General features: G+C 45.1%; 1 long non-coding RNA gene across 3 annotated transcripts; it reads right to left on the reverse strand.

Moving 5' to 3' along the window:
- Positions 1-27,742, reverse strand: LOC132249072 (uncharacterized). Of its 3 annotated transcripts, none has more exons than XR_009460463.1 (5): positions 27,613-27,742; positions 16,194-16,315; positions 8,404-8,644; positions 2,214-2,410; positions 1-1,664 (listed from the first exon to the last, which is right to left on the reverse strand). It is a non-coding gene; the product is annotated as an uncharacterized LOC132249072 (long non-coding RNA). The 3 variants fall into 3 exon arrangements; XR_009460462.1 differs by having other exon boundaries at positions 2,214-2,442; XR_009460464.1 differs by lacking the exons at positions 1-1,664; positions 2,214-2,410 and adding an exon at positions 2,654-2,819.
- Between the last annotated feature and the right edge of the window lie 229 nt (positions 27,743-27,971).

A 27,971-nucleotide genomic window follows, 5' to 3' on the forward strand; every position in this document is an offset into this window, starting at 1 on the left:
TTTATTAATTAATGAACAACAGGTACGTAACAGTAACAAGTAACAAGTATACCACTTCAATCTCTGACCAGTGTCCTTAAGGGACTAATTACTACCCTGGATCCTATAACTGTCCTAAATATTAATAAACACACTACTACCAATAAACCAACAAGGACAGGTGGGTTGAACTTTATTAAGGGGAGAACTGGGAGTATTTGAATGTACTCTGGCCGCTGCCGTTAGTCCTCAACTGGCTGCCTGCCTCAGAGCCACTCTGGCAGTGGCTTACCTTCCACTGATGCCAGAGGAGAAAGAGAGAGAGAGAGTGTAGGACTGGCTGGGTAATACTTACACAAGGAAAGGCAAAAGGGCTGCTGCAGGTGTCAGAGACATGCACCCGGAGGGAGATAGGTTCCAAGGAGCCAACCCTATTTGCCTCCACTCCTGCAGGATGGGGAGTGAATGCTGGAGACCCTCAAGTCACTGGCGTGTTCCAGGCAGCACACCTCCATGGATCACTGCCCACTCCAACCCTCTACTGCTTAATCTCTTTCTCTCTCACTCCAACCAATCCAAGTGTCTGGGGCCATGACCTCACACACCTTCTCACTAGTTCTTTCTCTCTCTCAACTCTCTCTCAACCCTCAATCCCAGCCACAACACTCTGTCAATCCACTGACACACTGAACACACCCGAGACACACACCAAACTCCACCCACACCCCCCCCTTTATCTGAGGTGTGCACACGGCTCTTACCCATGCTCTGCACACATCTCAATATCTGCACCCAACACACTTCCGAGATGCCTTACATCATCCTTAACAGGGTACAGTTATCTGGAGTTCGCATGGTGACCTACTTAACACTGGACCAGACGACATGGCCTCACTGACACAGACACAGACCCGAATTTTTGCTGCTGGATGATAAGTCTGTCATCTCCTGATGAGATGGTCTTAAGTAAGGACAGCTGTGCAAGTTGGATTGGGGACAGAGGAACTGTTTAGCCCTTTGGAAAAGGTAGGGTCTTTTTACTCTGTGGCTTTTGCCCCAATAAATGTTTTTGTTAAAGAGGAACTGTCTATTTTGCTGCTTGAAATTTGAGGTTGCACTAGTTCTTCCCAACAAGAATATAGTCCCTCTCTCAGGAGATGAACTGGAACCTAGCAACTTGTGTCAGGGTGACAGATAACCAGAGTGGGAAGGAGCCCGAGCTCCTCCCCTGCTTTAGAAGCCAAACTTGAGCTGGCTTCAGGGGATACTCTCGGAGACCAGGCAATACCACAGTAGTCCAAAGCAAGCAGTCCCTGGGCTGACTTTGTCACAATAATAAATATTTGCATTGACTTATAAAGAACCACAGGTAAATTATATTTATACTTATGTCCAGAGGTCAAGTGGGATCTAAGTCTCTCATTTCATCAGGTCATACAAATAGTTCACTAAGGATCCAGGGATCCAGAGAATTACTTGCCAAAGTGATTTTCTGTCTGTCAAAAGTGTCACCAGTATCCTTTCATTTCTCTTAAATCAACTATTAATGGGAATATTTTGAGGTCCTCTTGGCTTATGCTCACAATGATTACATTTTATATGATAGGGAGAGGATAACTTTGAAGGTTCTCTTAGCAATAGGAATTCATAACTTATTTTTGTCTTCCTCTTTGATGGACAAATTCCTGTACAAAGAAATATGTACGACACTTAAATAACCAACACATTTCTCAGATAATAAGCAGTGTAGCATATATACTATGAAAATGGGTCTAAATGGGTCTATATTAATCAAGTTGTTTTTTTTTAAAGACAACTGAATGATTTAAAGTGGCGAGTTATATTGTTTTTACTAAAAAACATATCTAGGGTGCTGAATCCGCTAACTGGCAAATTGCCATTCTTTCATGCCCTACCTTTCAGTTCAATAATGGCTTGGTTCTGAGTTAATGTCAATATTAAGGTCTTAGTTTTATTACAAAATAAAATATTAAACTTGGACACATTAAATGTAGTGCACCAAAACTATACCAAGAAAGCATGAACAATAAACAAATTTTCTGAACTAAATAATCAAATTCATTTTAGGACAGAAAATGATGAGGAATTAAGTGCTCCCATATGGCTTTTATATAAAATGGGCTATATAGTTTTTTTTTTTATATAAAATGAAACAATTATTTTAGATGAACTATGAAATTTAGATTTTTTTAACACTAAAATAGTATAGTTACCTGCCTATGTTCCAAAAGCCTTATCCAGCTGGCATATTTTTCAGTAACTGCAATAGCTTTGCAGCACACCTGAGTTGCAGATACAACTTCTTTCCCCATCTGCTCCTTGTCTATTTCATTGTCCTCATTCTAATTCAACACAGAATCTGGTCTTGTTTCCTTTGATGCTCTTCTTGGCTATGTGTTTATTCTGTTCTCTAAGACCAAAATGGCTACTTTTGTTACTCCACTTTAAACATAATGAGGGAAAAAAGAGTCAATAATTATGGTGAGCTGAAAACACACTTCTTATTAAGAATATGGCCTGTCATTAAAAAAACCCACAAAGTACTAATGTACTAAATACATTTTTGGAGAATGATCCACAAATATTCTGTAAAAAATAAACAAACAAAAAAACACAACAAAACCTTAAGTCACATTTATTTAACCTTACAGTTCTCCAGAACCTACATTAAGAAAGCATTTAACATCAATTAATTACTGATTTATAAGCATGCCATGGTTTCTACATATATGCAGTGTCAGAAGTAATAAGTGAAGAGCCACCAAAAGCACATATTCCTGCATCTGCAATCAGTATTTTTTGTTCCTTGGTGCCAGATTCTGGAAATTTATAAGGAAAATTTCAGTAAAGTAGATCATGTACATTAATCAAATTTACAGAAATGTAAATAGCTACAAATATTTCCTCAGATAATAGTGTGAGACCATTTCTATTGTTTTATATGTTGAAAGCTGTGGAGAATATATTTGAGGGCCTCCAACATAAGAAAAGCAGGTAAATGAAGACGAGTAAAACAAAAATTATGCTACTGAGATTAATTTAGAAATTTACTGTGTGAAAAACTGATCCTGAGCTGTGTATCAAAAAGAAAAATGGTTTCCTCTTGGGCTGTTCTGAGACAAGAAGGTTAGTGGATAAGAAAATTGATAGAGCTCTTTAGGCTTTTATATGAATACTTTTCCTTAACCTCCACAGGGGCTTCTTCCTTCACTGACTCCCCAAGGTCTGAGGAAGAGCATTGTATTTTAGGGTGTCTGTATTATGGTTACAGATACTAAGAAACCTTAAAGATAGCCATGTATAAAAACTTGAGCAGAGTACCCGTAGTCCAGAATTCAGGACAGATACTCAGGGCACTTTGGATTTATTACTGGTAGCTGTTGCTACTCAGGTCTTTTCCCCATTTTTCCTGAAAGTCTGAGATGACCAGTGATCTTGGTGTATAATAATAGTAGATTAGTCTGTCCCTTCCCCCCTTTTGCTATAGCTCACCTTTCCCTGCACCTTCAGACAATTGTCAATATTTAAATGTCTTTTCCTATATTTTTAGGAAATAAACAGTTTTCCCTATATGTTTGCTCTGCATTGCAATTGTCTACCTGGTTATCATAAAAGGCATATAGAGTATCTAGCTTTAGAGCCATCTAGCTATGAAGATATCAAACTATATTAATATTTCTTGAAATGATGACCAAAACCATGCATAGGATGGAAATTTCACTTGTGAATGATTTCTAGATTTCAAAACCTCACTTAACTCCAATATTTCCAACTTTGCCAGAAGGCGTAATCATTTTTTATACTACAAATAATTTTGGTTTGATGCTTTACTTTGACAAAACTTAAAATCAAAAGGTAATTCTAGTATAGTGTAATGCTATATTTTTAAAGTAAAAATAACAAGTCATTTATAAATGAAAAAATAAAATATTTCAATGAAATTGAAAGTGGGATGTTTCAACAATTTTTCCCCTGGTTTCTCCCACTATGAAAATCCAGAAAAAATGTCCTAATTTTGTGAAAGTTTTAATTTCCAACGGGGCTGCATATTCTGCTGGCATATAGATCTGACCAGCTCTGCTGATAATAGACCTATTAAACTACTATTTTACTAAAGCCCATACCAGTGCAACATTAATTCACTAGAGAAGAAAGGCCCAATTTACAAAGATTTAGCAATTCTTTCATTGTGCTAAATGGAGTGCATCATTAGTAGCAATGAACCCTAAGGAAATTCAAAGCTGGATCAAGATTGACTAATGAGGAAATGAGAAGAATATGGCTTCCATCCTGAATAATTAATCAATGAAAGCCTCATGCCAAAGTTTCAAGCCATATGGGAACTCTACTATATGTACAGAGGCTAGTTTAAATACAGAGATAGCTTTTCCAGTGTTCCTTTTTAGTTAATTACACGTTATTGTTAATTGTTCAAACAGTTACCTACTTCTTCCACTATAGTCTTCCCCCTCATATAGTTCAGCATTTAAGATTTTTTTATGGCACTATTTTCTGCATTTCCTATACTCAGACCCAAAAATAATACATGCGTTATGATCACTTAGGTTGACGCCTGCTATTTTCCATGGGTAATACCAGAGTGGTTCTTCAGGTCCCAGTCTTACCACAATGCAGCATGCAAACTTCTGCACCTGCATAAAGCCCATTATAGATTTGAAAGTTAGGCTGATAAAGGTTCTTCCCTCTTTGAGGCAATTATTATGTTGTCTTAACTTCACTTAGAAAGGCTTTGGGAAGATGGTAATAGCTCAAGATGCCCCTTTATTTTCTTTTGGTGGCTTAGTTTTTCAGTGCTTTTCCTGAGTGCTTTCAGACTATTTCTTAATTAACATCCACTCTATCTCCAATTTGGACATCAAATCTTCCTTCTCTGTACTAACTGTAAAGTTATATATTACTTCAATGATCCACAACCCAAAGTTGGTTATTTAATGGTAAAATATGATTTACATAATAGACAGTAGGGTGAATTGCAGGGAAGAGTAGGCATAAGCATGGAAAGATCTAAGATTTTGAAAAGTGAGGTGAGGATGGTGTGGCACATCATCATATATAACACAACACACATTTTTGCTGCAGTTAAAGAGAAACTAGATGCTTTATTAATAAGGTAGGGGGAAGATTCTTTAGTTTAAAATCAAAGCAAAAACAAATATAACTATTAGAATGTGCACTTTTTTGCTAAGTTTATATATAAAGTTTTAAAAAACACAACTAGGCAAAAAGAAGTCAAAAGATAACACCAAGAGGAAGAAATAGATTCGGGGCTCCTGAGGCAGCTCTTGGAGACCATAAAAGCTAAAGAAGTGGTAGTCATGGGGGGCCTAAACTACCCAGACATCTGCTGGGAGACGCAGATGGCAAAGTCCCACCGTTCACACAGGTTTCTAACCTGTGTACAAGAACTCCACCTGACACAGGAGGTACATAGTCCCACTAGGGGGATGCCATACTGGATCTGGTATTGGCAATGTGGGATGACATGGTAGGGGACCTACAGATCGATAGCCATCTGGGGGACAGTGATCACCTGATAATAGAATTCTTTATAAAATGTTGAGTGAGTAAGGTAACTAGTAGGGTGAAAGTGCTAGACTTTAGGAAAGCTGATTTCAATGAACTCAGACGATTAGTCAAAGACACACTGCAGAGTAGGAGGTTTGAAGTGACGGGAGCCCAAGAAGGGTGGCTGTGCCTTAAAGAAATGATCCTTCAGGCACAAAGCAAGACGATCCCGATGCGAGGGAAAAGAGGGAAAGGGACCAGGAGGCTTCCTTGGATGACCAGAGAAATCCAGGGCAGCCTAAGGGCCAAAAGGGGAGCACATAAAAAGTGGAAACAGGGAGAAATCACCAAAGACGAATATACCTCCTCTGCTCGCGCTTGTAGGGAGGCAGTTAGACAGGCCAAAGTTACCATGGAGCTGAGGGTGCCATCCCAAGTAAAGGACAACAAGAAATTGTTTTTTAGATATATAGGGAGTAAAAGGAAGGCCCAGGGAGGAATAGGACCCCTGCTAAATGGGCAGAAACAATTGGTGATGGACAGGGGGGACAAGGCTGAACTCCTCAATGAGTTCTTTGCCTCAGTGTTCCTAAGTGAAGGGCATGACAAATCTCACACTGGGGTTGTACAGAGGCAGCAGCAAGGCGCCAGACTTCCATACATAGACTCTGAGATGGTGCAGTCACTTGGAAGAACTGGATGCCTTTAAGTCGGCAGGCCTGGATGAGCTCCATCCGAGGGTGCTGAAGGCACTGGCCGACATCATAGGAGAGGCACTGGCGGGAATATTTGAATGCACGTGGCGCACGGGCAAAGTCCCGGAGGACTGGAAAAGGGCCAATTTGGTCCCCATTTTCAAGAAGGGGAGGAAGGAGGACCCGGGCAACTATAGGCGAGTCAGTCTCACCTCCATCCTCGGCAAAATCTTTGAAAAAATTATCAAGGCTCACATTTGCGAGAGCCCAGCAGGACAAATTATGCTGAGGGGAAACCAGCACAGGTTCGTAGCAGGCAGATCGTGCCTGACTAATCTGGTCTCTTTTTATGACCAGGTTACAAAATGCCTGGACACAGGAGGAGGGGTGGAAGTTGTGTACTTAGACTTCAGGAAGGCCTTCGATATGGTATTCCACCCCATACTGGTGAACAAGTTAAGAGGCTGTGACTTGGATGACTACACAGTCCGGTGGGTGGCGAATTGGCTGAAGGGTCGCACCCAGAGAGTCGTGGTGGATGGCTCGGTTTTGACCTGGAAGGGTGTGGGCAGTGGGGTCCCGCAGGGCTCGGTCCTTGGACCGATACTCTTTAATGTCTTCATCAGTGACTTGGACGAGGCAGTGAAATGTACTCTGTCCAAGTTTGCAGATGACACAAAGCTATGGGGAGAAGTGGACACGCCGGAGGGCAGGGAACAGCTGCAAGCAGACCTGGACAGGTTGCACAAGTGGGCAGAAAACAACAGAATGCAATTCAACAAGGAGAAATGCAAAGTGCTGCACTTAGGGAGGAAAAATGTCCGGCACTCCTACAGCCTAGGAAATGACCTGCTGGGTGGCACGGAAGTGGAAAGGGATCTTGGAGTCCTAGTGGACTCCAAGATGAACATGAGTCGGCAGCGTGACGAAGCCATCAGAAAAGCCAATGACACTTTATCATTCATCAGCAGATGCAGGACGAATAGATCCAAGCAGGTGATACTTCCCCTCTATCGGGCGCTGGTCACCGCAGTTGGAGTACTGCGTGCAATTCTGGGCACTGCACCTCAAGAGGGATGTGGATAACCTGGAGAGGGTCCAGAGAAGGGCCACTAGTATGGTTAAGGGCTTGCAGACCAAGCCCTATGAAGAGAGACTAGAGAACCTGTACCTTTTCAGCCTCCGCAAGAGAAGGTTGAGAGGCGACCTTGTGGCTGCCTATAAGTTCATCACAGGGGCACAGAAGGGAATTGGTGGCAATTTATTCACCAAGGTGCCCCCAGGGGTTACAAGAAATAATAGCCACAAGCTAGCAGAGAGCAGATTTAGATTAGGCATTAGGAAGAACTTCTTCACAGTTAGAGTGGCCAAGGTCTGGAACGGGCTCCCAAAGGGAGGTGGTGCTCTCCCCTACCCTGGGGGTCTTCAAGAGGAGGTTAGATAGGCATCTAGCTGGGGTCATCTAGACCCAGCACTCTTTCCTTCTTATGCAGGGGGTTGGACTCGATGATCTATTGAGGTCCCTTCTGACCCTAACATCTATGAATCTATGATATTATGTCATTAGTCCTGTAGTTATCACAATTAAATGCATACTTTTTATTCAGGTTCATAAACCAATACTAGCCTTAAGTGGCTTGCCAGTGCCTCCAATACTTCAGTGTCAGTCGTTTCTACACCTGAGTTAATATTACCGTTACGGTTTTAAGTAGAGTTTGGGTGGAACAGGAATTAAAGAGGGGTGCAGCTGTACCCCCTCTGTATCTGCTGGAGTGTAAGGATCTCAGAAAAATCACACTCAGCATTTGATCCAGTCCCATTTTTTATGATTCTGTACTTTTTTCTTTGTGAGTATTCGTACAACTGGTGCTTTGGTCCCACAGATTTTTGGACATGTTTTTTTTATGGGCATAGAAATATATTTGTAGCAGTACTCAACTAGCCACTCCGTTCTCTAAAGACAGAGACAACACCCGGATCCTGCAAAGTATTAAACATGATCTTAAAATAGCACTTTTCACAATGCATGAATATAACCACATGCCAAAGTCTTGACAGCCTCAGTACTTTGGAAGGCAAGGGAATGATCAGATCAGTGACTCTCAAACAAAATAAATAAATACAAAACAAGAAAAAGCAACAGTAAGAAGATGGACAAACTGTAAAAAAAAAACCCTCCTACCTCAAGATTCAAAGCATGTATACCTTCCTCCAAACACGGAACCTGCTTGCACTGTGGGCAGACACTGAAGAAGAAGATCAGCCTCTGAGGAAAGTTGTCGGATGAATTCTGCTCAACACAGAACACAGGATCCTGCACAAGGAATATCATAGTCTTCCAAACCTGTTCAACATGGTCACTGCTGTGCCACCACCATTGTCAAAAGATGACAGTTACCATATTTGTAAGGTAAATTTGAGAGCTGTAGAATGTAGGATAGAGAATTCAAACATGACCAAAATGTCTGATACTTCCAGAGAATACAAAATGTACTTTCATTTTTCAAGAAAACATGTATACCCTATCAGCAATTCATCTTTGAACACTTAAGAAATTGTCTCTGTGTCATCCATTGTATGTGTGGGATCACTCATACACATTACACATGTGATTGGACTTCTCAGGGCAGATATATAGCAGTTCTGCAGTGCAACAGCCTCAGATCTTAAAATCCTAAGATGGTGAGTGAAATGATCTAAATATTTACCATTTGGGGTATATACATTGAACCAAAAACATGTAGATTCTTAGATGTTTGGATTGTATGATTATTTTTCATTCAATAGAATATTTTTGAAGTTCCAGTATGATATTTCCAATTTTCATCATAATAGTTACCTGGATGAATATAGATTCTTGCTGTGAAGATGGATGCATTTGACCAAAATGTGGTATAAACTTCATCCCATACTCAACCTCACACATTGTAGAATATTTTTCTACCAGTTAAGACCCCATTTATGAGAAAAAGAGTCATGACATAAAGTGAAGACTTGAAATAATGGTAAAAAAATGCTATAATTTATGTTCATTATAACTGGATGAAGACTGGACACATTTTCAGTATCATCTCCCTTTTCATTGTGACTGTGGATTTTAAAGAATAAGCAATCAAAATGTGAACTAATACACTGTAAAAATAGCTGCAATTTATTCCATGGGGCAGTGCATGCTGCCAGTATGGTTATGATTTCTTTTCATATTTCAATAAGTGACTTCATACTGCTAATGAACTTTGTACTCATTTTTCCATACAGAAGCCACTAACATGATGGTTAAACATGAGTCATCAACTTCCTTTGCGATTATCTCTGAATAGAAATTTTGCATTATATTTGTGATTCATTTCCCTATTACTTTACCATCTTGCATCATACCCTGCATATCAATTACAAGGTTGCCCATGAGAAAGTGGAATAAAAGCAAACAAAAAGACATTTTCAGTAAACATTTCTGAAAACATCAATGCCAAAAATTTGCATATTCATAATTATTTTAAAGTTCAACTGTATTTATAAGCCTACATTGCCATTGAAGATTTGTTTAATTTCATTAAATAAATGTTTGAATTAGTAAACCAAGATTGAGAGAGGTAGTTAGCTACATTACTCTGAAATCAGGCAGAAGACAAGGTAAAGAGGCGGTAGTCATTGGGGACCTAAACTACCCGGACATCTGCTGGGAGTCACAGACAGCAAAGTCCCACCGCTCACGCAGGTTTCTAACCTGTGTACAGGATGTCAACCTGAATCAGGAGGTACACGGTCCCACTAGGGGCAATGCCATGCTGGATCTGGTATTGGCAACGGGAGATGACATGGTAGCGGACCTCCAGATCGGTAGCCATCTGGGGAAAAGTGATCACCTAATAATAGAATTCACCATAAGACGGCGAGTTGGTAAGGCAACTAGTAGGGTGAAAGTGCTAGACTTTAGTAAAGGTGATTTCAATGAACTCAGGCGATTAGTCAAGGACGCACTGCAGAGTAGGAGATTTGAAGAGATGGAAGCCCAAGAAGGGTGGCTGTGCCTTAAGGAAACGATCCTTCGGGCACAAAGCAAGATGATCCCCGAGAGAGGCAAAAGAGGGAAAGGGGCCAGGAGGCTTCCCTGGCTGACCAGAGAAATCCAGAGCAGCCTAAGGGGCAAAAGGGGAGCACATAAGAAGTGGAAACAGGGAGAGATCACCAAAGACGAATATAAATCCTCTGCTCGTGCTTGTCGGGAGGCAGTTAGATGGGCCAAAGCTACCATGGAGCTGAGGATGGCAACCCAAGTAAAAGACAACAAGAAATTGTTTTTTAGATATATAGGGAGTAAAAGGAAGGCCAAGGGAGGAATAGGACCCCTGCTAAATGGGCAGAAACAATTGGTGACAGACAGGGGGGACAAGGCTGAACTCCTCAATGAGTTCTTTGCCTCAGTGTTCCTAAGTGAGGGGCACGACAAGTCTCTCACTGGGGGTGTAGAGAGGCAGCAGCAAGGCGCCAGACTTCCATGCATAGACCCTGAAATGGTGCAGAGTCATTTGGAAGAACTGGATGCCTTTAAGTTGGCAGGCCTGGATGAGCTCCATCCGAGGGTGCTGAAGGCACTGGCCGACATCATTGCAGAGCCACTGGCGGGAATATTTGAAAGCTCGTGGCGCACGGGCCAAGTCCCGGAGGACTGGAAAAGGGCCAACGTGGTCCCCATTTTCAAAAAGGGGAGGAAGGAGGACCCGGGCAACTATAGACCTGTCAGTCTCACCTCCATCCTTGGCAAAGTCTTTGAAAAAATTATCAAGGCTCACATTTGTGAGAGCCCGGTAGGACAAATTATGCTGAGGGGAAATCAGCATGGGTTCGTGGCAGGCAGATCATGCCCGGCCAATCTAGTTTCTTTTTGTGACCAGGTTCTGAAACGCCTGGACACAGGAGGAGGGGTGGATGTCGCATATTTAGACTTCAGGAAGGCCTTCGATACGGTATTCCACCCCATACTGGTGAACAAGTTAAGAGACTGTGGCTTGGATGACTACACAGTCTGGTGGGTGGCGAATTGGCTGGAGGGTCGCTCCCAGAGAGTCATGGTGGATGGGTCGGTTTTGACCTGGAAGGGTGTGGGCAGTGGGGTCCCGCAGGGCTCGGTCCTTGGACCAATACTCTTTAATGTCTTCATCAGTGACTTGGACGAGGGAGTGAAATGTACTCTGTCCAAGTTTGCAGATGACACAAAGCTATGGGGAGATGTGGACACGCCGGAGGGCAGGGAACAGCTGCAAACAGATCTGGATAGGTTGGACAAGTGGGCAGAAAACAACAGAATGCAGTTCAACAAGGAGAAATGCAAAGTGCTGCACCTAGGGAGGAAAAATGTCCAGCACACCTACAGCCTAGGGAATGACCTGCTGGGTAGCACGGAAGTGGAAAGGGATCTTGGAGTCCTAGTGGACTCCAAGATGAACATGAGTCGGCAGTGTGACGAAGCCATCAAAAAAGCCAATGGCACTTTATCGTGCATCAGCAGATGCATGACGAATAGGTCCAAGGAGATGATACTTCCCCTCTATCGGGTGCTGGTCAGAGCGCAGTTGGAGTACTGTGTGCAATTCTGGGCGCCACACTTCAAGAAGGATGCGGATAACCTGGAGAGGGTCCAGAGAAGGGCCACTCGTATGGTTAAGGGCCTGCAGACCAAACCGTACGAGGAGAGACTAGAGAAACTGGATCTTTTCAGCCTCCACAAGAGAAGGTTGAGAGGCGACCTTGTGGCTGCCTATAAGTTCATCACGGGGGCACAGAAGGGAATTGGTGAGTATTTATTCACCAAGGTGCCCCCAGGGGTTACAAGAAATAATGGCCACAAGCTAGCAGAGAGCAGATTTATATTGGACATTAGGAAGAAATTCTTCACAGTTCGAGTGGCCAGGGTCTGGAACGGGCTCCCAAGGGAGGTGGTGCTCTCCCTTACCCTGGGGGTCTTCAAGAGGAGGTTAGATGAGCATCTAGCTGGGGTCATCTAGACCCAGCACTCTTTCCTGCTTATGCAGGAGGTCGGACTCAATGATCTATTGAGGTCCCTTCTGACCCTAACATCTATGAATCTATGAATCTATGAATCATTTGTAGATCAACCTAACTAGGGCCAGAAACGGTAATCCTAAAAGAAGTTAGTTCATCTCAGTAGATTGGAAATGGGTAACCCAATCTAGCTAAAATTTGTATATGGTCAGAGAGAAGCCCCAGGGCTGGGAAGCCACAGCCTCTTACCCTAGCCCTGGGCCTGTGCTTTTCCTACACCCTTTATCCCAAATTACTTTTAACCCCCCAAACGACCTGGTCCCAAATGGATAACACCTGCCATTGTGAGTCCACCATTCCCCCCCCACCACCTCTTCAGACTCAGCAATACATCTCAATCCTGAAAAAAATCTTCCTAGATTGCCAAGACATGTTACTCCCCCACACCCCCTCTAGCCCCTCCTCTAATCCCGCTGCTCCCCACACCCCAACTTATTTTTACCAGGTTCCCAGTGGGGTACCCATCAACAGAGAATGTCTGCACACATTGATCCTAGTTTATAATCACATGGCTTAAAGCAGGCCACGTGTTCACAGATAGGATGCAACAAATAGATTCATAGATTCATAGATTCACAGATGTTAGGGTTGGAAGGGACCTCAATAGATCATCGAGTCCGACCCCCTGCATAGGCAGGAAAGAGTGCTGGGTCTAGATGACCCCAGCTAGATGCTTATATAACCTGCTTTTGAAGACCCCCAGGGTAGGGGAGAGCACCACCTCCCTTGGGAGCCCGTTCTAGACCTTGACCACTCTAACTGTGAAGAATTTCTTCCTAATGTCCAATTTAAATCTGCTCTCTGCTAGCTTGTGGCTATTATTTCTTGTAACCCCCAGGAGTGCCTTGGTGAATAAAAACTCACCAATTCCCTTCTGTTCCCCCGTGATGAACTTATAGGCAGCCACAAGGTCGCCTCTCAACCTTGTGTTGCGAAGGCTGAAAAGGTCCAGTTTCTCTAGTCTCTCCTCGTAGGGCTTGGTTTGCAGGCCCTTAACCATACGATGTACATGTATATAAATGTATATATGCACTCTCTAAGACTGACTGAACCAGGGATGCATGAACTTGTATTGAACTAAGATTGAATTCTCTTCTTTCATTTTTATAAGTTTCTGTTTCTGACTCAAAAAAAGTCATCATAGATACCTTCAAGTGACACATATTCAAAAACATAGTTATTTCAATGTTCCTTCAGTTGATAGCAGGCATAATACACTGGAACCAAGTATTTGTTTAGTCTATTGACTGAGGTTGTCTGACTGGAAAGGGAAACTTGCTGAGAGTTAAAAGGTGAATGGTACACCAAGCCATGTTTTAATGTGCTACTCAACTTTATGTTCTTCCGCATCATAGGCAGAAACTATCAGGAATTTTCTGGATGTGATAAACCTATTCAGCATCTATAAGAAACAGATCATTTGTTTTAACAGTAAAGTCCTTATAATGAATTGAAGGTAATTCACATGACACACATATGTAATGGTCATAGCCATTCTCATCTATAGGCCTTGTTGCACATTACACTTAGCATGTGATAATTTTAGTTAGTGTTAAACTTAGCACATGCTTTCAGCAGTTACATGTAAAGATTAATACTCCCTGTAATATGCACCACTCTGACCTGTCCTTAGAGGGCTGTTGAGCAGGGGAGGGTCTCTCTGCCAGACAGTGCCATAGAAAGGGGGCAGGGATGAGCGGCGTGACAGCCCCAGGCACCGAAGTGAAAGGGCTCTAACAGGCGCTGCCCACCTGAGGCAGGGTGCAGGATGGAGCTGTGAGTGGCTTGTTTGGGTGGGGGAGGATGGGGGAAGAGCAGCTCCCACTGCTGTGTGCACTCCCAGGCAAGCATGGGGGCAGTGTGCCCCCTGCCCCCCTGGATTTGTGTGCAGGGTGAGGGTGGGCTTACCCTGGGTGCCAAACTTTGCTGCTACAGCACTGCTGCCAGCACATTTTGCTTGCCCTCAGGGACAAGGTAGATGGGCCAGACTGTGGGCAGCTGGAGGCTAGCAGGGTCGCATCAGGTCTGCCAGGCTCTGTCTGCCCCCAAAACCCCTGGATCTAGCCCACCACCCCTGCCTTCCTTTATTGAGCCAGCTTCTGTCTCCCCATCCCCCACCCCACCCCTGAGGCTCCCTCTTTGCCTCTTGGGGTTTTCCCCTCTGCCCCCCCCAGCCCTTGCAGCACACCCCTAATTCCCCCAGCTCACCAACACTGCTGGTGCTGTCCCAGGGGAGCAGGCAGGGAAGAAGAACCCACCTGCCTTATCACCACCACCACTGCCTCTTCCTGGGCCAGAGAGAAGCAGCACTGGTTGTGGACAGGTTTCTTTTCCCTGCTTGTTCAGTCAGGACAGTGCCAGGATATGCAGATGAGCCAAGAGGTGCTGGGTTGTCAGTAAGCAGAGGTCTAGTGTGCAGGGGGGTGGGCCTAATCCAGAGAGGCAAAGGGGTGGGTTGCATGGTGGGCCCAACCCAAGGGTGCAGGGGGGATGATCAGTGTGGACCCAATCTAGGATTATGCAGGGGGAGGGAAGGGGTGAAGTATAGCTGACCTGATTCCAACTGGTGTGCTTGGGGTGGGTGGTGCCCCCCATCACCCAGAATGGGCTTGCTGTGCTGCCTGCCCCCCACCCCCTGCATCCCTGGATCAGGCCTGCTGCACTGCCCACCCCCAACCTCTGTACCCCCAGATTGAGCCCTCCACACTGCCTGCCCCCACCTGTACTCCTAGTTCAGTCCTGCCACACCACCTGCCCTTACCCCTCAGATTCCCTGATCAGGCCTGCCATGCTACCTGCCATGCTGTCTGTCCCTCCTGTACTGCTGTTTCAGGCCAGCTTTCCCTGCACCCCAGGATCACACCAACCTGCTAACCACACCAGATTGGGCCTGATATACTGTCCACTCTTCCTCTCTCTGCTAGCCCAAATTGAACCTGCCACACCACCCATACTCCTCCCACACTCCAAGATTGGGCCCATGCTGCCCAGCTCCATGGGCTCCTCCAAAGCATGGGGTCTGGGGCGATCACCCCAAATCACCCCTCTTCCACAAGGGACAGCCATGACCCCAAGGTACAGTGAGGAAAGAGGGCAGTCCTGAGGGCCAAGGCAACAGGTCCAGAGGGGGATTCCCAAGGGGCAGGGGGGAGTCCTTGGAGCCAAAAAGAGACCAGAATGGGAAGGGAGGAAGGATTCTTGCCTTTAGGTGTTGTCACTGTGGGGGAAGATAGAGAAGCACTGTCCAGCATCCAAGAAGTGCCTCCTGGGATGCTGAAGGACTATTCCCATCTGGTTCTAGGCCTGTGGAGCAGTCACATTCGGCTGCAACACAAGCTAACTAAAACCGTGATGGAAGAGGATTATCTCTAAACTGCTCAAAGGGCCTTTAGCAACCATTCCCCTGCCCTAAAGCATGCACTCCTTGTTTAAGGGTCATTAATACATATTTAAGTTAATATGTAACAAAAGCCTATGAATAATAAACACATTGTCAATGACTGTAGCACTGTCTTCTGTTACTTTTCAACTCTGTATGGACCTCACTGGAGGTTTTTCCACTGGCTTAAAATATATATTTTTTTTTCTTTCTACATCACCAATTTTGTAAAAACTAATGTGAGAAGCAAGAAGAGAAAAAAGTTCTAGTTATTTCTGCATCTTGCCATGAACAAGCTTATCACAGTCTGTATTAAGAAAGTGAAATGCCTGCATGTCAGTCTGAGATTTTTCTCCTCTATCAAACAAAAATGCATCCTTTGCTCCTTGGGGAATACTTCTGTTTGCTGTTATGCTTCCAGATCAACACATCATTGTAGGTCAGGTTTGCTGTCAGTTGAAAATACAATACAGAAACACCCTCAGGACCTATTCCCTTATGAAACTGACTTAAATGATCCAGTGTCTTACCGTCAACATTGTGTAAGTGTCCTTCCTTGTTCGCATTTTCCAATGTCAAGAGAGTATCCCAAGGGTGATTTCAAAGCTAGTTCTCCCCAATTCTCCTTTTTTCTTGATGAAGTGTACAGTAACTTAAAAGAAAAACCAATCTTACAGTGTAATTTTTTTCTTTATTTAGAGGTATTATAAGCATTTTATATGTCTGTTTAATGGTTTGTATTTATGTGTATGGAAAATTAAACTATTATTAACATGAGAAGCCTAATTTAAAAAAATACACATCTGTATATTTAAGTATTGCTCTGGCTTCAGCTATTTAAAAAGCTGAAATTCTCACTCTTTAATTAAAGCATGGAGAGTGGTTGTAACTGAAAGCTTAGTGTTAATATCTTGCAATAAACTAACATTCCCTATTCCCATGAGGAAATTTTGCAATGAATGGAAGAACTTTCAATGTTTTACATCAAAGATGGCCAACCTGTGGTACGAGCGTCACAAGTGGCACAGGCAGCCTCTGTGTGTGGCATGCACCAGTTCAGGGAAAGGACAGGCAGCAAAGCTGCAGATAAGGCAGGAAGAAGACAGCAGAGCATCATATTAGTCAGGGAGCACAGGACAGGAAGGAGAGGAAATTGGGCAAGGAGCACAGAATAAAGAACAAAAAGCAGAGCATCAGCCTGGGGAGAGGAAGGGGATCATAGTAGCACTTGATGAAGCTGAATGACTAATTTGTGACATGCCTACCGCAAAGCTTGATCCCCACTGCTTTAAATGACTATGTGTGTATTTATGCATTTGTTTCCTTTTAAGATGGATTTCAAGATGCTTAAAATTAAGTTTGTTCAAAAATGTTTTCAGGGTTGGAGCCAGTAGCAGCAGAATCCCCTAACCCCTGCTATTTAGAGAATAGGAGAGCATTAGAGAGCTGTGATGTGGTATAGGGCTGTGTATAGACAAAATGAGTGGTGCATGTGCACAACACTTTAAAGTGTGCTAAATGATTTTGCACTGTTTTAATGGTGTCAGTGTTTGCACACCTCGGCGGCCTATTACACATTAATTCCAGCTGCTATAGGAAATTTGGCGGCATAATGTGCCTTAAATGACATGGGGTGCAGCAAAAAAACCTCTTCCGAGGAGTGTTTGTTTTCTCCTCTACAGTTCCAGAGTGAAGCACTGGGCTCCGTGCAGCTCAGGGGCTCTGCAAGAAGCCCTGCAGGCAGCCTGGCAGCAGCCCAGGAAGACAGGCTATGCCCAAGAATAGTAGTGAGCCTGATTTTTCCCCTCTGCCCCGGGAAGCACCAGCTCCCCCCACCCCTCCCCCACCTCGCAGCCCAGAGACCGTTCTGCCGCCAGCAGCTCACCCTCGCCTCCCTGCTGCTGGAGAGGCAGGTAAGTGCAGGGTGTGTGCACAACACAGGGGTTTAAAGGACCCTAAATTGAAGCGGTGTTCTTTTAAAACCCACCGCTTCAATTTAGGGCCCCTGTTTCATGTACACAAGCCCTAGGAAACTGAGCAAGGACCACCTGCAAAGAAGAAAGCAGCACAGGGGAAGAGTAAGAGAGGAGCTACAGATAACTATGAGGCAAGATGCCATGCAATAAGTTACAAGAGCAGGTCTGCAAGTAGACAGGTAGCTGAGGAACAAATGGAGGTAGGGCCCAATATAGTGAGTTCTAGGGGGATCAGAGCCCCACAGAGAGTGAAACTGTCTCCAGAAAGCTCACATTGGCCTCTGAAGGCAGCCTCCCCAATTTCACCATCAAAGCATGGCAAGCAGGACATCAGGGTGATATTCTGAGAGGCCAGAGGTAAGAAGACAGGACAAGTACTCCCCAACTCTAGGCCCCAGTGTCAACTGTAGTGGGTTGAAAATTGGATATCAAATTAGTCATTCATATTTTAGGATAGAGGTCACAACAATCTTGCCTCACATTTTGAGACCTATATTTTCAAACCAAATGTCTAAAGAGGAAAGCCTGATAGTGGTGTGAGATTGCCATGCGTGTCCAGAGACAATTAGATGTAACCTACTCAATTTACAAATTGAGATGTCAATGTAAGGGGAAAAGAAGTCTGGATTACAGCTGTGCCTCATGGTGAAAGGCAGAGCAGTACACTGGTTTAGAAAAGAAGTCAAATGTTACCCTTGTCAAACATGTCTTTATTTTGTAAAATTGACCTTAAAATAATTGTCTCCATTCTTTTTACCTGAAAAATATTACCGATAGGAAGCTAGTTTCTCACCTGAGACAAAGTAATTATAATATTATTTATTGCTACTATTTTAGGGAACTAGACACATGGCAAGTGCTTTCTGGACAACTGTGAACTCAAGGGCCTGATCCTGCAAAATGCTCCAGAACCAGAGCTGAGCTTACAGCCTAAATCTTGGACATTGGTGGAAGAGGAAGTCATACTGACAATCAGGGGTGACTGGTGCTTCCTGAGTCTGGGGGAGCATAATTTGTGGACAGCCCCAGGGGTGGGTCAAAAGCCCCATATCCATTCCTATACTTTTGTGCTACAGCTTAGTGTCCCCTCCACCACCAACATGCCACCAGCCCACATGGCAAAAAAACTGCCCCATCCTCAGCAGTGCCGAGTTGGGGGCCAATCTTGGGGGGGGGGGCATGTGCCCCCCTGTGCCCCCCCCCCCCCAGTCTCCTGTGCTGGCAGTCCCTGCCTGTGACAAGGGCACCTTCCAGGCCTGGTACTGTTATGGCCTCACCCTCATCTTTGAGCAAAACGTGCTCACCTGCCACACCTTGTCGATAAATGATTAGGATGTCAGATAGGCAGAAGGCTGCCCTTTGTGCACACAAATGACCATGGGCAATCAGTACATGCTCCTACCATCCCTACACATGTCCCATGCCTCACTGGTGTTACAGTGTGCAACGATACTCCAGGTCAAGGCTGTGCCAAATTAGGCACACAGTTGGATCTTTATCATACTGCCTCCGTTGGGGCCACACCCTCCACCCCACCAGGGTCTCTTGCACTCTACCAGTTCTCACCCAGTCTCTTGCATACAGCCTATCCAGACCACACTTATTCCGCCCTACTCAAGGAGATCCTCAGTCTTTTATCTTTACTCCTCAGTCAGCTCTGGCATGTTCTTTGGGCCCTCATCTCAATGACACTGAGCAGTTGAGTTGCAGAACTCAACTATGGGACTACTTTTCCCCTGGCTCCTTACCAGACCACTACACCCCTCTCTCAGGACCCAACTCTACCTCATACACTAGGGTCCGGGGTCTTCCACCCCTTCAGACTCAGCCACTACTATCTAAGCTTAACTGGCCCCCACAACTCTGCCCTGAAACTCTCAGGGCACAGGGTCATGGGACTCAGGCATTTCTCAATAAGCTTACATGATCCCCACCCCTACCTCTACTAGTAACCCACCTAAAGGGCAGGGCAGGGGTTTAGGCACCCCAATTCACCTTACATCAGGCAGGTTCTCAGTCCTGGCATTTGGGTGGGTCTGCCCCACCACAGGCAGGCCCACTAGGCCTCCCTATCCTAGGAGGGTTCAGTTTTAGGTAATGCCCAGGACCAATGAGGCCTCCTCCATCCCCATAGCCTCACCCTTACCTCCAAGATATTCCTGGAGCAGGGGCTCTGGAAGGTGATGTTACTCCCCAAGCAGCTGAATGCAAACTGCTCTGCTTTTATAGCAGAGATCTCCAAAAGAAGAGGGCCAATGTCGTGCCTATCTTCAAGAAAGGGAGGAAAGTAGAGCTGGCAAATTACAGGCCCATCAGCCTGAACTCTATCCTGGGGAATGTCTTGGAAAAGATTATCAAGGAGCCCATCCTTAAGAAACTAGCTGAAGGCAATATCCTGAGGGATACCATGCACGGGTTTGTTGCGGGTAGGTCTTGCTTGACCAATCTCATTTCCTTCTATGAACAGGTGACATCACCTGGACAAGGAGGAAGAGATTGACATTGTATACCTTGACTTTAAAAAAGCCTTCGATCTGGTATACCATGATCAGCTCTTGGCAAAACTGGGTAACTGTGGCCTTGACGTCAACATGATCCGCTGGCTGAGGAACTGGCTCCATGGTAGGACCCAGAGGGTGGTGGTCGATGGGAGCCAATCATCTAGGTGCACTGTGACCAGTGGGGTCCCACAAGGCTCTGTCCTAGGGCCTATACTATTTAACATCTTCATCAATGATGTGGACATTGGTGTCAGAAGCGGACTGGCCCAGTTCGCTGACGACACCAAACTCTGGGGTAAAGCATCCACACCTGAGGACAGGAGGGTGATCCAGGTGGATCTGGACAGACTCATGAAATGGGCAGACAAGAACCTAATGGTGTTCAACACCGAAAAATGCAATGTTCTCCACCTTGGGAGGAAAAACCTGCAACATGCTTATAGGCTCGGCAGTGCTACGCTGGTGCACTACAGATGAAAGGGACTTGCGGGTCATGGTTGACCACAAGATGAACATGAGCCTTCAGTGTGATGCTGCGGCTAGTAAAGTGAGCAAAACGTTGGCTTGCATCCATAGATGCTTCTCAAGTAAATCCTGGGATGTCATTCTCCCGCTGTACTCGGCCTTGGTGAGGCCACAGCTGGAGTACTGCATCCAGTTGTGGGCTCCACAATTCAAAAAGGATGTGGAGAAGCTTGAGATGGTTCAGGGGAGAGCCATGTGCATGATCAGAGGTCAGGAAAACAGACCTTATGATGAGAGGCTGAGAGCCATGGGGCTATTCAGCCTGGAAAAGCATAGTCTCAGGGGTGATCTCGTGGCCACCTATAAGTTTATCGGGGGTGCTCATCAGGATCTGGGGGAACATCTGTTGACCAGAGCCCCCCAAGGGATGACATGATTGAATGGGCACAAACTCCACTGTGACCAATTCAGGGTGCACATAAGAAAGATCATCTTCACTGTCTGAGCCCCCAAGGTTTGGAATAGACTGCCACCAGAGGCGGTTCAAGCACCCACTTTGAATGCCTTCAAGACACATTTGGATGCTTATCTTGCTGGGATCCTATGATCCCTGCTGACTTCCTGCCCCTGGGGCAGGGGACTGGACTCAATGGTCCTCTGGGGTCCCTTCCAGCCCAAATGTCTATGAAATCTATGAAAATGGCCACTCTCATCAGCCACCTGGCAGCTCCCTGCTCCAGCCCTTAACGTGACAGACACCCAAAAGGGTGTTCTGTTGCACTGCCTCTACACCCTTCACTAGACTCCAGAGAGCATTTTATCTATACTTAAGACACACCAGAGTGTGTAGAATACAGACAAAAGGAGATAGGGAGAGAGAGGCTGCACTGGGGTACTAAAGGAAGCTATGTTTTTTGTGACTGTGATGATGGTTGTTGCTTTATTTATGACACACATTATTCGGCATCTAGCACAAAGCATGCCTGGAAGGCATAACAACATTTCTGAGATAAACGTTCAAACTAAAAGCTCTAATGTCATTAAAGAGTAAATGCAATTGCGGTATTCCTCCTCAGCGGACTCAGGCTAGTAAGACTAAAACAAATGCTTTGGATTTCAGCTTTTCCAGAATATGGACAAGAAAACCAAGTGTAATCATAAAATCATAGAAAAGTAGATAGGAAGTGACTTTTGCCTGAAGCAGAATCCTCCCTATCCAAACCATCCCATACACGTCCCTAAACTATTATTAGTACTATATTTCATAGATTTTGTAGACATTAGGGCTGGAAGGGACCTCAGAAGATCATCAAGTCCAGCCCCCAGCCCAAGGGGAAGGAAGTCAGCTGGGGTCATAGGTTCCCAGCAAGATAAGCATCCAAATTTCTCTTGAAGGCATTCAATGTGGGTGCTTGAACCACCTCCCATGGCAGGCTATTCCAGGCCTTGGGGGCTCAGACAGTAAATAATTTTTTCCTTATGTCCGGTCTGAAATGGTCTTGCTGGAGTTTATAACCATTCAACCACATCATCCCTTGGAGTGCTCTGGTGAACAATCGTTCCCCCAGATCCTGGTAAACACCCCTGATAAACTTATAGGTGGCCATCAGATCACCCTGAGCCTGCTCTTTTCCAGGCTGAAGAGTCCCATGGCTCTCAGCCTCTCATCATAAGGTCTGTTTTCCACACCTCTGATCATGTGTGTGGCTCTTCTCTGGCCTCTCACAAGCTTCTCCACATCCTTTTCAAATTGTGGAGCCCAAAACTGGATTCAATACTCCAGCTGCGGCCTCACCAAGGCCGAGTACAATGGGAGAATGACACCCCAGGATTTACTTGAGAAGCATCTATGGATGCAAGCCATCTTTTTGCTTGCTTTACTAGCTGCAACATCACATTGATGACTCATGTTCATCTTGTGGTTACTCATGACCCCCCAAGTCCTTTTGATCCCTAGTGCTCGTCAGCGAAGCACTGCCAAGCCTATAAGGATGCTGCAGGTTTTTCCTCCCAAGGTGGAGAACTTTGCATTTTTCAGTATCAAACACCATCAGGTTCTCATCCACCCATTTCCTGAGCCTGTCAAGGTCAGCTTGGATTGCTCTCCTGTCCTCAGGTATGGATGCTTTACCCTAGAATTTAGTATCATTGGCAAACTGGGCCAGTCCGCTTCTGACACCAATGTCCACATAATTGATGACAATGTTAAATAGTATAGGCCCTAGGACATAGCCTTGTAGGACCCCACTGGTCACAGCGCATCAAGACGATTGGCTCCCATCGACCACCACCCTTTGGGTCTGACCATGGAGCCAATTCCCCAGCCAGCAGATCGTGGTGGACCCGAGGCCATGGTTAGCCAGTTTTGCCAAGAGCTGACCATGGGATACCAGATTGAAGGGTTTTTTGAAGTCAAGATATATGACATCAATCTCTTCTCCCTTGCCCAGGTGATAGGTTACCTGGTCATAGAAGGAAATGAGATTGGACAAGCAAGTCCTACCCGCAACAAACCCATGCTGGGTATCCTTCAGTATATTGCCATCAGCTAGTCTGTTAAGGATGGGCTTCTTGATAATCTTTTCCAAGACCTTCCCCAGGATAGAGGTCAGGCTGATGGGTCTGTAGTTTGCCAGATCCACTTTCCTCCCTTTCTTGAAGATAGGTACCACATTGGCCTTCTTCCAATCTTCGGGCACTTCACCAGAGCTCCAGGAGTTCTTGAAGATCTGTGCCAGATTGTGTAGATTGTCAGGTCCGGCTGACTTGAAGGTATCCAGCCTTTCAAGGTGTTCTTTCATGAGGTCAGCATTGATGGAGGGCAGGGAATCTCCCTCACCTGGGCCTCCCTGTCCCGTAATGGGCATGGGTGTCCCATGGGACTGATGAAAGACTGATGAAAGACTGACTGATTAGGTTGTCCCCAGTTGCAAGTACCAGGTTGAGCAGTGCTTTACTTCTCGTTGGCCCAGAGACTTTTTGAGTCAGATAGAGGTCATCCACGTACGAGAGGAAGCTTTGCAACCACTCATATTTAGCCGAGTGCTCTTCCCATGAGATGTCTGGGTAGTTGAAGTTTCCCATGACAACCATGGACTGGGATTCATGTGGCCTCAGCCAATTCTCTGGCGAACTCCTGGTCAAGCTCTTGACTTTGGGTGGGAGGTCTGTAGTAGACTCCCACCATTGTGTCCCCTGTGCCGTGTTCTCCATGGATTTTAACCCAGAGGGTCTCCAGCCATCCACCCTGGTCACCAATATGGGCTTGCAGGGACTTGTATCTCTCCTTGACATAGAGAGCTACACCCATGCCCCTTTTGTCTACTCGATCTTTCCTGTACAGGGTATAGCCATCTATACCCATGGTCCAGTCATGTCAGGAGTCCCACCAGGTCTCCATTATCCCTATGACATCGTATTTCTTTGTGTTAAGCAGGAGAACAAGTTCCTTCTGCTTATTCCGCAAGTTCTTGGCATTCATGTAAAGGCAGGCAAGTGTCCCCTTGGGGGCCCTTGCCTTGCCCACAGATCCATCCAGGGCTGGGACAGGGGTGGGCTCCCTTAAGTGCCTAGACCCACTGGCTTTGCAAGAGTTGCTCAGCGGGCCATTAGTGGCTGTAATCCCCCAATCGCCCGGTGGGTTTAGTTTAAAGTCCAGTGGAGCAGGTCAGCCAGTCTGGCTGAAAAGAGACTCCTCCCCAGCAGAGAAAGGTGGAGGCCATCCCTTCCCAGCAGCTTGCTGCCTCACTCACCAAAGAGCAGACTGTGGTCATGGAAGCCAAAATCTTTCCAATGACACCAGCACCGCAGTCTTTGGTTCACTACCTGGATCCTCCTCTCCCTTCTCAGCCCATAGCCCGAGACTGGGAGGATCAAAGAAAACATCACCTGTGCCCCCAGACTCTTTAGCCCCACTCCCAAATCCCTGTAGAGCCCTATGATCTGTCTGGGAGTGCTCTGAGCCATGTCATTGGTGCCCACATGGATAAGGAGCATGGGATAGTGGTTAGTGGGCTGGATCAACCCTGTTGCACATCTGGCAGGCACAACCCCTTAACCTGCCACAGGTAAAGCAGGGAATCATCCTTATAGTAACCCATATAACATACACTACTTGTAAGCAGTCCTGAGGTGAGTATGTGTACAAGGTTCTTTTCAAAGAGGGGCCCAATTTCTGTTTTGGGGGGTTGTTTTTTGGGCTTTTTATAGCCCCCAACATAAAATTGGTTACCACCCTGGCCAAGATGACAGAGACTAGAATCAGGATTTCCAGAGCTAAGAATCTTCAGCCTGTATAGCCTGAAATAGAAATCTAAGGCAGTTTCATTAGAGCTGTAACTAACTTGTATCCTCTATTAGTTGGGCACTGATGGAGATCAATAACACATCCTCCTCCCCCAGTATATCACACAGCCAACCAGAATTTCTGGAAGAACTGTTTTGGGCCCTAATCATAAAAAAAAAAAAAACACTGGTGGAGCTTTCTGGCCAACATTTATTAAGTGGTTTCTTGCAGTCTCAGTGCACTAGAGTTGATACCTGACTGGTGTCACCCAACTTAGCACACCTACATTTTAAATGAGTGTATACAGTCTTCTTGACTATACAGTTCCACTCGATTAAAATTAAAGTAAGTTTTACAGGATCACAGCCTTAAACTCCTACCAGCTGAAGCTGACACAAAAATCCAAAACTTAAAAAAAAGAAGAAAAAAAAAAAAAGCTCAAAACATCAAGAGCTTAAATAGTAGGGGATATTGCCAATAAAAACGTAAGGAAAGAAAAATGTGCTTTCAAGAAAATAAGTAGGAGGTAATGAGTAAAGATCAAGTTTGAACATCACCAAAATATTAATGGAGAAAAAAAGCAAAGCTCATATCAAGCTTGTACAATATAATGGGGATAACAAATATAGCTCTGCTGAGGTGGAGGAGGTGCACAAGATGCTGGATCCTAACCAGACTTGAGCAGCAGGCCTAAAAAAATAATAGTGAAATTGATAACTTTTTCATACAAATGGAGTATTTCTTAGGAAAACAAAGCTCCCTCATGCTTAGCTACTAAGGGCTTACCCTTTCCTTTATTCCATATCTTCCAAATGGGTTTCAAGGGGAGGGGGAGGGAAGGATGGAGGTATTAAAATATAGCAGAAAGTCACCTAAAAGGACAAGAAAATAGTCTAAATTGAATGGTCTGTCTGGTATGTCCAAAAATATTTATCAAAATCACATGCTTATTTGTAAGTCTTTGCATATGTAGCAAAACCCCCAGTTTTTCTTTTTTTAATATATATATATAGTGATATCTAGATATATCTAGATATATCTATATGAATATCTATATGATAGATTTGCATTCCCTTCCCTTCCCAAATTATTTCTGGCTTTTCTTTCTCTCTCTCTCTATTCCCTATAGACAAGTATAAGTGAGCTCAGACTTAGGATAAGCTTTAACATTTTTATTTTGATAGCAAGTTTTTGTTTTTCGATATCCACTATTTTATATTGTATTATTATTAGGTTTGTATTGATTCTTACTGTTGTATATTGTATTATTATCATTTTCATATTGATTGTATTGTTTCATATGGATATTGTATGGTTTACGCCTGTGTTTGTAAGTAAACCAAAGTAATGTTAAGTTTCCATTTTGTATGTCAAGTCTCCATCTTGTGTCCTCTGCCCAGGCATCCCCTGTATGAGTCATGTACCCCTCCCATGTAAATTGGTTCCTGGACATGAATGACAGTGATTGGGAATGATTGAAATACAATGGTAGCAAGCCTCTACTGAATGGCCTGTAACAACTGGGCCATCACCTTGCAATTGATTCATCCAGGAACCACAGACCTCACCCAGGAACAGAGACAAGAACCCAGCATTTGAAAGACAAAAACCCTGCAGAACCAGCAACTCTACCATTGGACCCCACCATTACAGACACCCGAAACTGCACATCCCTGCATGGAGCACACATGCTCAGTACACCAGGGGCTGACCCTTGCCTGGGCATGCCTCCTGTCACTAGGGTCACACAAGGTCTGCCCCTATAAAAAAAAGGGGCAGTGAAGACAGACCCAGAGGGATGCCCTCTCCATCTGGACCAGCACTATGCTACACTACCTATCCACCCAGAGGCCCTGCTGGCGACCCCCCTCTGGACAACACCTAGTGGACAAGGACCCCTTTCTAACCTGGATAGGTAGCTATCACCCCCCACCCCCCCCCTCTTCAACTAAGGACTTGGTCTCTGCTTCTCTTCCCTACCAGGACTCCAGCCCTTCCACTGAGTCCCTTTCTCCTGCTGCCATTGTGAGTGCTTTTGTGTGTATGTGTGTGTGCGTGTCTGTGTGTGTGCATGTGATCCATTCTCCAACCATTTGGGTTGGTCTAATAAAAGATATCAAATTCACCCAAGGAACCTTGTCTGCCCATGTGAACCAATAACTTCATGGGGCTGTGTAGTGTGTTGTCTGTGTAATAAAACTGTTATTTGGACCCCTAAGTTGGGTTTTGCTTTACTATGGTTTGGGTCTGCTCCAATCTCTGCCCCTCACCCCTCTAACTTCTGTCTCATTTCTCCCTCTCCTGCTTCTGTCTCACTGCTGCCTTTCAGCCTCTCCTTCCACTTTTCCTGTGATTTTCTGCTCTCCCCCTGCTCCTACTGCCTTTTCCCTGTGACTTTCTGCTGCCTTTTTCTGCTTTCCTGCTGCACTGCTGCCTTTCAGTTTCTCCTGCAGCTTTTCCTGTGATTTTCTGCTGTCTGTCTCTCTGTTTTCAGGCTTCTCCCGCACCTTCTGTAGTCATCCTCCCCTGCAGCTTCCCAGCTCTTCGTGGCTGTCCTGCAGTTTTCTCCAGCAGCTGGAGCTTTTCTCCAGCTCTCAGCACCTACTGCCACTCCCTGAAGCTTCTCTAGCTTCCCCAGAGCCATCCTCTGGCTCCCCACATCCAGAGCCCCTCTTTAACACCCACACTTTCCCTTAGTCCCATTTTCCCTTTCCCCACCTACCTTTTCAGCTCCCCTGTAGCTCTGGCTCCAGTCCCAGCCTCTGTGCTGGCATGCTTCCCTGTTCTGTAGGCTTTGGGTGTTGTCTTTTAATCAATTAAGATCAATTAACCTAAAGTTACCCCTGACCCTCAGTTTTTCAGCCCAGGCCCCTCTAGTCTACCGGTTCTATTTCACTCCCAGCAACTTTCACTCCCTACCTTACCCCAGGTACCCCAAGCACACACATACACACTATACCATCCAAATTAGGAACTTAGCTGTGTATGTGTGTAGGTGGGTTGTATGTGTGTGAACTGGTGAGTGTGTGAGTGTATATATATATATGTCATTGTGTGCATGATATACGAATTAGTGAACTG

The sequence above is a fragment of the Alligator mississippiensis genome, chromosome 3 (genome assembly GCF_030867095.1).
Source record: "Alligator mississippiensis isolate rAllMis1 chromosome 3, rAllMis1, whole genome shotgun sequence".
Lineage (NCBI taxonomy): Eukaryota > Metazoa > Chordata > Crocodylia > Alligatoridae > Alligator > Alligator mississippiensis.